A 10,050-nucleotide genomic window follows, 5' to 3' on the forward strand; every position below is an offset into this window, starting at 1 on the left:
TACCCTTCTCCTTTGACTCCATTGAATTTTGCCAGAATGGCATATTTAAAAAAAAAAATCTGGAAATTGCAAAAACAAGCCAAGCAAAGATGGCCCTATTTCTTTCATGGCCAGTATCCTTGTTTGAAGCTTTCCAACCCTTTGATAAATATCATAGAAATACACAAGCAATGAGCAATGTCTTGGGGGAGGATGGTAAAAATAAATGGAAATGTAAAAAAAAAAGAAAACTGTTAACATAAGACTGTTTTGAAACCTAATGCATATGTAGCACTAGTCCCTTAGGGGTTGCTAAGTTTTGGGTCCCCCTATAGTCCTGCAAAGCAAGGCAGCACGCATTTTCTTTCTCCAAACTTGCACACGGGAGACAGTAACTTGTCTTTAGGCCTATTTTTGTGCTTTTATTAAGGGGTAATAAACTTGGATGGGGTTGAGGGATGTATGGGATGCCCAAGGAAACAACCCCTGAATAACTGTGTACAAGTCTCTATAGTAGATCTCTTCTTGGAGAGCTCTCCAGCCTCTCCTGGTGTACCACTCCAGACCTCAGATAATTCCTCTTCTCATCCAGCTCTACCGAGAGAATCCTAGAGCAAGGAGTCCCAGAATCTGTTGTTTTAAGTACACAGTCACAGATGGGGGCTAATCAGGTTTCCCACCAGAATGTCCTCTTCCCTTACCTGGCCCAAAGAATGTAGGATTACTCACTGTTCCTCACCTGCAGGCTTGTTGGGTTAGTGGTGCCTTCAGGCCTTCTGCTGGGCTGACTCCTTCCCTGGCTCTACAGGTGGTCCTCTCTCTGGGGACTGGTGAGGTCAAGCTATCCTCCTTTCCAAGTCCAAACTGGAGGTAGGCCTTTTCCCATTGGGCCCACTCCCAGGTTCCTGCATCCCAGCTTCTCACTACCTCTTCCACCTGAACTTTCCAGCTGCTAAGCAGGCTCAGTCACACTTAAGGGCTGCCCTGGCCCTATGCCAAGCCTCCTGTTTGGGGATTGGCCAGAGTCCTTTAAGTGTGCAGACCAGTCCCTCCTCACTCCCACCCACTGCCTTCTAGAAACTTCTCAAGTCTCTAGAGCACAGGGAGGTATCAGAAATAACCGGACTGATGCATGCCCAGGCTTCTACCCAGCCTTTCTCTCTAGAAAAACACTAGCTAGCTCCCCCTGGCTAACTAGAGGGGTGCTGCACATAGATTTCTTCATCTTCTTTATTTATTTATTTTTAAGGATTGTTAGTTTTTAATAAAGGTAATCTGTAATAGTTTTTGATTTTTGGGGATTTTGAGTTTTTAAAATGATGTCATATATATATATAGATATTGTTATTACTTGTGTAAAATATTTATTTGTCGAATTAACATGTAGCATAGGGGGCACTCATGACATAGTTTTGCAGAGCATTTAGGGTTTCCAAACAAGGGAGCACAGCGGTAATTTTTACCTGTTTCTGACTGAAAATCGGTAAAGAGACATACAGAAAAGAGAGAAAAGAGGGCGTGCGAATAGGTTACTTTTCTTACTCATTTAGTTATGTGTGTAATCTGAACTTCATCTCTGTAAACATTTTTTAATGGCAAAGCAGATAAAGCTGAACTTTTGACAAACATCCAAATACAGAGATGAAATACATTCATGGGAGTATTCTAAAAATAACAAACATGTCTATGCTTACCTGTTGTGTGCGGTGGTTTTGCACAGAGCAGGCTCTCCTGGCCCCTCCCTCCTGTTGGGTGCCCCCTGAGCAAGCAGCTTGCTATGGGGGGCACCCACTACTCCGTGTGGCCATTGCCACATGGGACCATGGCTTGGCCCCACCCCCTTTCTCTTCTCATTGGCTCACTGGCTGTGATTGACAGCAGCAGGAATCAATGGCTCCCACTGCTGTTTCAGCCAATGAAGAGAGGGACTCCCGGTAGAGTCAATATTCCAGTGCCCATCACTGGAACGAGAGGGCTTAGGTGAGTATTGGGGGGGGGGGGTTGAGGCTGCTGCACAGAGAAGAGTTTTCACCTTCATGCAAAGAATGTATGAAGGTAAAAAACCTTGAGCCTTTACAACTACTTTAACTGATTCAACCTATAACTGTAGTTTTTGGTACCATCAGGTGACAACCACTGGGCTTCCTCACCACTTCTCCATTGCAGTATCTAACGGTAACAGTAAGATTGAGAGACGTCTTGTCCAACTTCATTGTGTGGCTACCTGTCTTCTTTAGAGACCTTAGGTTAAATAGTTTCATCCCAATAATAGAGTCCCCATTTAAAACATTGTACATTGTGATCTTATCTCCTCTACATCTTCTCTTCTCCAGGGAGAATATGTTCAGTGTTTCTATCGTTCCTCATAACTGAGGTCCTCCAGACCCCTTATTACCTTGGTTGCCCTTCTCTGGACCCTCTACAGTTCTAGAACATTCTTTTTGAGGATTGGTGACCAGAACTGGACAGCATACTCAAGATGTGGCTAAACCAGAGTTTTGTAAAGTGGTAGAGCTTTATCTCTTGGGTAAATACCCTTTTTAATGCTTAATGCTTGCTCATAGTCTGCTGGCCTTGCTTGCTGCAGCTTGGCATTAACCGCTTCCCGACTGGCCGTTGCATATAAACGGCCGGACGGTGGCAGTGCAGGGTCAGGTGGCTGTTTATAAACGGCCTCCCCGCACCCTGCTTGTGCGCACTCCCTGGGAGCGTGCAGCACCGCGATCCGGTGCCAGCTGTGTCCTCCGGACACAGTGAAACACCAATCGTCGGACGGGACCTCTGTACAAGGTCCCGATCATGTGATCACTGATTGGCCAATCAGTGATCACATGCAAAGTAGTAAGCAAGATGTCACTTGTGACATCATTGCTTACTACGTGTGAAATCTGTGAATGATCACAGAGGTCACATGGTACAAGCCTATTCACAACAGCCTTGTACCATGTGACAAGCTGTGACCAATCACAGCTCACTCAGTACTTCTCAATGAGTGCAAGAATGCACACAGAGAGAAAGAGAAATGATTGCTTTTACATCCTATATGGGTGTAAAAGCAATCAGTGTAAAAAAAAAAAAAAAATCTTCATCACCCCCCACAAGTAGTACAGTGTCACCATGGTGACACTGTACTGCTAGGGTGACAGTATGTAAAAAAAAAAAAAATAAATAAAAAATAATAATATAAAAAAATAAAATAAAATGTTTAAAAATTATAATTTTTTGTTATAAACTAATTTGGATTTTTTTTTTTTTACTAAAAAGATAACGGAATAAATTTTGGCAAAGATTTATGATGAAATATTATTCATTTGCAAAATTTTATAAAAAAACACTTTTTTTCAAAATTTTTGGACGTTTTCATTTACATAGCAAAAAAAAATAAATATCCCAGTGGTGAATAAATACCACCAAAATAAAGCTTTATCTGTCTCAAAAAAATGGTAAAAAATTCATTTGGGTACAGTGTTGCATGACCGCGCAATTGTCATTCAAACTATGATAGCGCTGAAAGCTGAAAATTGCCCTGGTCAGGAAGGGGGTAAAAGTGTCCGGTCTGGAAGTGGTTAAATAGCCTCTCTAAAGAGTTTTGTAAAACAAAGGTCATATAAGTACAAATTATGGCACCCCAAGTATTAATTATGGATTCTTAGTTGATGGTATTGACCCATAGGTTGCACACCTAGTCTGTAGAATAATTATTTTCTATATAAATAGTTATATCACGCTTGGAGCATTTATTTAAACAAATATTTCATAAGGTCAAGTACAGAAAACAGTTTTGAGTTAATCAGGAAAAAAGAAGCCGATTAAATAAATAAAGCTGGACAAAGAATGGCAAACCATACAGAAAAGTTCTGCTCCAGTTGTTAAGTAAATATTCCAGTACACAAAGTAAAAATGCCGTCTCGCTATCTCCTGCGGGGTAATAACTTGTTTTTGTGGAAATAATGGCTCTAGCATAGATTCCAAGTAAAATCTGAGCAAAGCATTATTTTAGCTACAAACATAATTCATAATGTTCTTGTTTGTATTAACGTTCGGCTCAGCAGGAAATGCGTGATGTACAGTCCAACTGTTTGATGATAGCCACACAATAGCGATGAAGGAGGTACAAGCGTCATTTTGTTGGTCGAAAAAAATGTATACTATTATTCTTTGAAAATAAAAAATATGGTTACTTTTGGATATTTGTATATAAACTGATGTTAATAGAGGCGTTAATCTGCCACATCCAATGAAGCATTGGCTTTAATAAGTTCCTGTTACTTTTCAAATATATTGCATGTGAATAGATTTAAAGAGAATTATGATGTTTCATTGTACAAAACGACTTATTTCTAAGCAAACCTTCACATGAAAGTCAACCTTGGCATTGGATTTTCTAGTGGCCATATAATAATCCTCAAATCAGCTACTCCTGTAGGTTATGGTGCAGGATGAATGAGATTTTGGTGCAGATCTCAACACCTATACAGCATCATAAGGGCATATTTATAAAGCAGTGAATGTGATATTCACCACAAATTTACTGCAGGTCAATCTTTCTGGTCAATGTTTTTTTAATATACATTGAATGACTTATCACCGGTAAATGTTTGGTGGATGGGCCAGGTGTGGTCGCATGCACCTGTATTCCCAGCTTTTCGGAAGGCTGAGAATTTCAGATTGGTTGAGTCCAGGAGTTCTGGTCTACTCTGCGCTGTGTTGATCAGGTGTCCACACTAAGTTTGGTATCAATATGGTAGCTCTAGGGAAGCCAGGGGCCACCATGTTGTCCTAAGGAGGGGTGAACCAGCCAAGCAGGTCAAATCCCCATGTTGATCAGTACTGGCATTACACCTGTGAATATCCAGTGTAGAGCAGCCTGGACAATACAGTGACGCACAGTCTCTAAAAAAAAAAAAGTTTGATGAATGTAACATTCACGGAATTATAAATATGCCCCTTAGCAGCTCCTATACTTGTTAAGTGGGCAGGCTGGTATACAATTTCAAAGTATCTTTTCACTTGACCTCCAAAAAGGCCAAAACATAAATTCATGAGGCTTTACTTTGTGCGTTCCTTGCATTAATGGTCACTAGAGAAGGGCCCCTGAAATTGGTGGCCAGTGGGACAGATGCAACCTTTCATCAGTGGTCAGTGGGACAGATACAACCCTACATTGGTGGTCAGAGGGAGAAGGTCTCCCACATGCACTAGAGAATGGCTAAAGGTACATTATCCTCTACAAAAAAGTAACAATGGTTTGATTAAGATTCTCTTTTGTTTATTCATAATCACATACACACTTCGCTTTATTAGAAACTTTACCTTCTTTTTCCATTTGCTTCTGTTCCAGAGAAACCACGAAAAACCTTTTCCAATAGACTTTCAAAATTGTTTACAAGAAAAACCAAATGAGGTCATCAGGCGATAGTTCTGATCAAGACAGTACTGTAAAGATTTGTTAGTATACTGTTAACTAAACTGTAAGTAATATAGTAAGTATAGTAATACATAATAATATAATAGTATATATCAGCCTTTCTCAACCAGGGTGCCCAGGCACCCTGGGGTGCCTTGAGGTTTCTTCAGGGGTGCCTTGGCAAAATCTCTAAAAATTGCCCAAAACGTGTATACAAGCCAGAAGTCACAGCTTTTCATTGTGCACCATTATGACCTTCTAGCTGCCGGTGTCCTGACAACCAATGGCATCATCAGTTGATAAGGAGGATGTCAGCTGATAGCACAGCATCCTAGTTTAATCCTCCCCTGCCCCTCTCTATCAGTGCTGGGGCCACATTAGCTCAGTGATGGAGAAAAACTGAGGGAGAGAAGAAACATTGGAATACTACTCAGTACCAGTGTGCAAAAGTTTATTTACTTTGGAAGCATAAATCACCTCTAATGATGTTCAACATCTGTGGATGTTGGTGCTCTATATAAAACTATCAGAATAGTTTTTTTTTGCATTTTAGAATGGGGGGCCCTTTTAAAATTATGGACAGTCTTGAGGTACCCCAATTTAGAATGGGGTGCCTCAAGACTGTCCATAATTTTAAAGGGTGCTTTGGGAATGTACATCATTTTTAAGGGTGCCTTGACTGAAAAAAGGTTGAGAAACAGTAGTATATACTAGGTAATAAAGTAACATACTGTTAATTATACTGTAAGTATAGTAATATATAATAATATAATACATAAAATATGATAATATACACTATATAATATAGTAACATACAGTATATTCAGTAATACGAGTATATGTATGTATGTTAATGTAAGTATAAGTGTAAGTCAGTTATTGTAAGGGACCACCTGGAGGCACCTCTAGCAGCCCACTGGTCAGGTTTCCCCAGAGCGCGGAGCCTAAGTCCCGGATCACTTGTTCACCAGAGCCCGATGATGGGGATGGACTTGGAGTGTACCGAGACCAGGTCGCGACTACCGGGTACACCCACCAGTGGTAGAGGAGTCCGCCAGAGGCTCCCGCAGGGTGAGAGCCTGATGTGAGGAGGCCGGGAGATCCCGGTGGGATGGACAGATGGATGAGCAAGTGCACAGTCAGGCAAGCCGAGTCGGTAGCCGGGGGGTCGGTGCGGTACAAAGCAGCAGGCAGAGAATGGTCGGGTCACACGCCAGGTCAATAACAGGAGGTCAAATCTATAAAGGGGCATTCAGGAGCGAGGTCAGGCAAGCCAGGGGTCAGGACAGGAGAAATCAGCAAAGTCAGGCAATCCGGATCAATAATACTCACTAACAGATTCAGGAACACAGGTAACAGGGAAAGAGCATTCGGCAACCAGTGACAGCACAGGGGGGATTTAAATACCACGCCCTGCGCTGTCATTGGTGCCCGGCGCGCACCTGCGAACGCTAGTGCGCATGCGCGGACTCCGTCGCCACGGCTGGCCGGGACCTAGTGCCCGCATCCCTGCATGAGACGGCGCACTGCGCCTGCACCGGGACCAGCGTCGTGGCGATCCCTGACAGTTATTCTGTATCTTATACTGTTAGTTATACCCAGAATGTACACTGTTTTAAAAATAAAAGGATTTTTTAACTTCTGACTTAGGTTGCAACAAATTGATACTAGGATACTAGGAATCTCAGGAGCACAGCAGAGAAAAAAAAGTTTATATGATGATGGAGTTATTCATTTTTAAAATGCAGTTTGTATTAAATAATAAATCAATAAAGGTTATCTTCAAACTATAAAATCATATATTGATTTCCACATTGTAATTCAATTGTTTCTAGCCTACTCCTAATAATTGGAGCCATCTTGAAGTTTTAACGTACTTTGTGAAGATCCCGTACATTCACTCACTGTGACACGTGAGGGGATGACGTCATCAGTCTACTTCTGCTCTTTCACTGTCCAGTCAGCAGGTTGGGGGTGGAGGGAGGATTATTAAACTTTCATTATACTAAAAGATTATTTATTCAGTTAAAATTTTAATCTAGAGCACCGTTTATAGTTTTGTTCCTCCATTTCTATATACGTTATGTTGTCAAAATTATTGGGACTGCCTATACCTGCACATGAACGTTAATGGCATCCCAGTCCGTAGGGTTCAATATTGAGTTGGCCTCACCCTTTGCAGCTATAACAGCTTCACCTCTTCTGGGAAGGCCGTCCACAAGGTTTAGGAGGGTGTCTAAGGGAAGGTTTGACCATTCTTCCAGAAGCACATTTGTCAGGTCAGGCACTGATGTCGGGGGAGGAGACCTGGCTCGCAGTCTCCACTCTAATTCATCCCAAAGGTGTTCTATGGGGTTGAGGTCAGGACTCTGTGCAGGACAGTCAAGTTCCTCCACCCTAAACTCGCTCATCCATGTCTTTATGGGCCTTGCTTTGTGCACTGGTGTGCAGTCAGGTTGGAACAGGAAGGGGCCATCCCCAAACTCTTCCCACAAAGTTGGGAGCATGAAATTGTCCAAAATATATTGGTTTGCTGGTGCCTTTAGAGTTCCCTTCACTGGAATTAGGGGGCCAAGCCCAACCCCTGAAAAACAACCCCACACCATAATCCCCCCTCCATCAAATGTTACACTTGTCACAATGCAGTCAGGCAAGTACAGTTCTTCTTTTACCCGCCAAACCCATACACATCCATCAGATTGCCAGACAGAGAAGTGTGATTTGTCACTCCAGAGAACACGTCTTCACTGCTCTAGAGTCCAGTGGCGGCGTGCTTTACACCACGGCATCCGACGCTTTGCATTGCACTTGGTGATGTAAGGCTTGGATGCAGCTGCTCAGCCATGGAAGCTCTCCATGCACTGTTGTTGTGCTAATCTGAAGGGCACATGAAGTTTGGAGGTCTTTAGCTATTGACTCTGTAGATAGTTGGCAACTTCTGCACACTGTGCGCTTCAGCATTCACTGCCCCAGCTCTGTCATGTGACGTGGCCTACCACTTGGTGGCTGAGTTGCTGTTGTTCCCAGTTGCTTCCACTTTGTTATAATACCACTAACAGTTGAGCGTGGAATATTTAGTAGCCAGGAAATGTCACGGATGGACTTATTGCACAGGTGGCAACCTATCACGGGATCACGCTTGAATTCACTGAGCTCCTGAGAGCGACCCATTCTTTCACAAATGTCTGTAGAAGCAGTCTGCATGCCTAGGGGCTTGATTGTATACACCTGTGGCCATGGAGGGGATAGGAACACCTAACACAGTATAATATATCAACATAAAAGATATTGCAATATATATTCATTCATAATTATAATATTATGTTTCATATACTGTCCAAATATTGATACATTGTTGTATCATTAATAACACATTGAAACCAAGAGCTTGACGCATTTCGTGGATCCCTGCCCACTTTTTCAGGAGGAGGTGCAAGGTACATATCTGAAAGGAATAAATTAATAAAGAAATTATAATTTTGCATAATCAAACCAATGGCTCCCCAAATCCAAAAGGATAGCCCTCCTACTTATAAATCAGCTCCAAGTTGAACATAGCAGCACTAGGGGTTGAAGGTCCTTGGGGACGTCTACCCTGGGAGATGTGGATGTATGACCTGTAGGGACCAAAAAGGCAAATGGAGGGCAGAATGAATGCTGATAGGTTACAGATCCCTATATAATAGTCCATAGTGACACCAACAGCAAATACCGACAATTTCTGTGAAAAATATTTAGGTGTACATTACTACATAAAATAAATATATTGGAATTCATATACAGTGTGTATATATATATATATATATATATATATATACAGGTGAAACTCGAAAAATTAGAATATCGTGCAAAAGTTCATTTATTTCAGTAATGCAACTTAAAAGGTGAAACTAATATATGAGATAGACTCATTACATGCAAAGCAAGATAGTTCAAGCCGTGATTTGTCATCATTGTGATGATTATGGCTTACAGCTCATGAAAACCCCAAATCCACAATCTCAGAAAATGAGAATATTGTGAAAAGGTGCAATATTCTCGGCTCAAAGTGTCCCACTCTAATCAGCTAATTAAGCCATAACACCTGCAAAGGGTTCCTGAGCCTTTAAATGGTCTCTCAGTCTGGTTCAGTAGGAATCACAATCATGGGAAAGACTGCTGACCTGACAGTTGTGCAGAAAACCATCATTGACACCCTCCATAAGAAGGGAAAGCCTCAAAAGGTAATTGCAAAAGAAGTTGGATGTTCCCAAAGTGCTGTATCAAAGCACATTAATAGAAAGTTATGTGGAAGGGAAAAGTGTGGAAGAAAAAGGTGCACAAGCAGCAGGGATGACCGCAGCCTGGAGAGGATTGTCAGGAAAAGGCCATTCAAAAGTGTTGGACTTTCACAAGGAGTGGACTGAGGCTGGAGTCAGTGCATCAAGAGCCACCACACACAGACGGATCCTGGACATGGGCTACAAATGTCGTATTCCTCTTGTCAAGCCGCTCCTGAACAACAAACAACGTCAGAAGCGTCTTACCTGGGCTAAAGAAAAACAGACCTGTTCTGTTGCTCAGTGGTCCAAAGTCCTCTTTTCTGATGAGAGCAATTTTTGCATCTCATTTGGAAACCAAGGACCCAGAGTATGGAGGAAGAATGGAGAAGCCCAAGGACCCCG

At 42.1% G+C, this 10,050-nt stretch overlaps 1 non-coding gene across 1 annotated transcript; it reads left to right on the forward strand.

Moving 5' to 3' along the window:
• Nucleotides 1-4,588: 4,588 nt before the first annotated feature.
• LOC149441796 (signal recognition particle RNA) lies at nt 4,589-4,875 on the forward strand. The gene has a single exon (XR_016307295.1).
• Nucleotides 4,876-10,050: the final 5,175 nt, after the last annotated feature.

This window comes from Staurois parvus, unplaced genomic scaffold, assembly GCF_062004578.1.
Source record: "Staurois parvus isolate SC_StPar_1 unplaced genomic scaffold, SC_StPar_1.0 ptg000946l, whole genome shotgun sequence".
In the NCBI taxonomy this organism is placed as follows: domain Eukaryota; kingdom Metazoa; phylum Chordata; class Amphibia; order Anura; family Ranidae; genus Staurois; species Staurois parvus.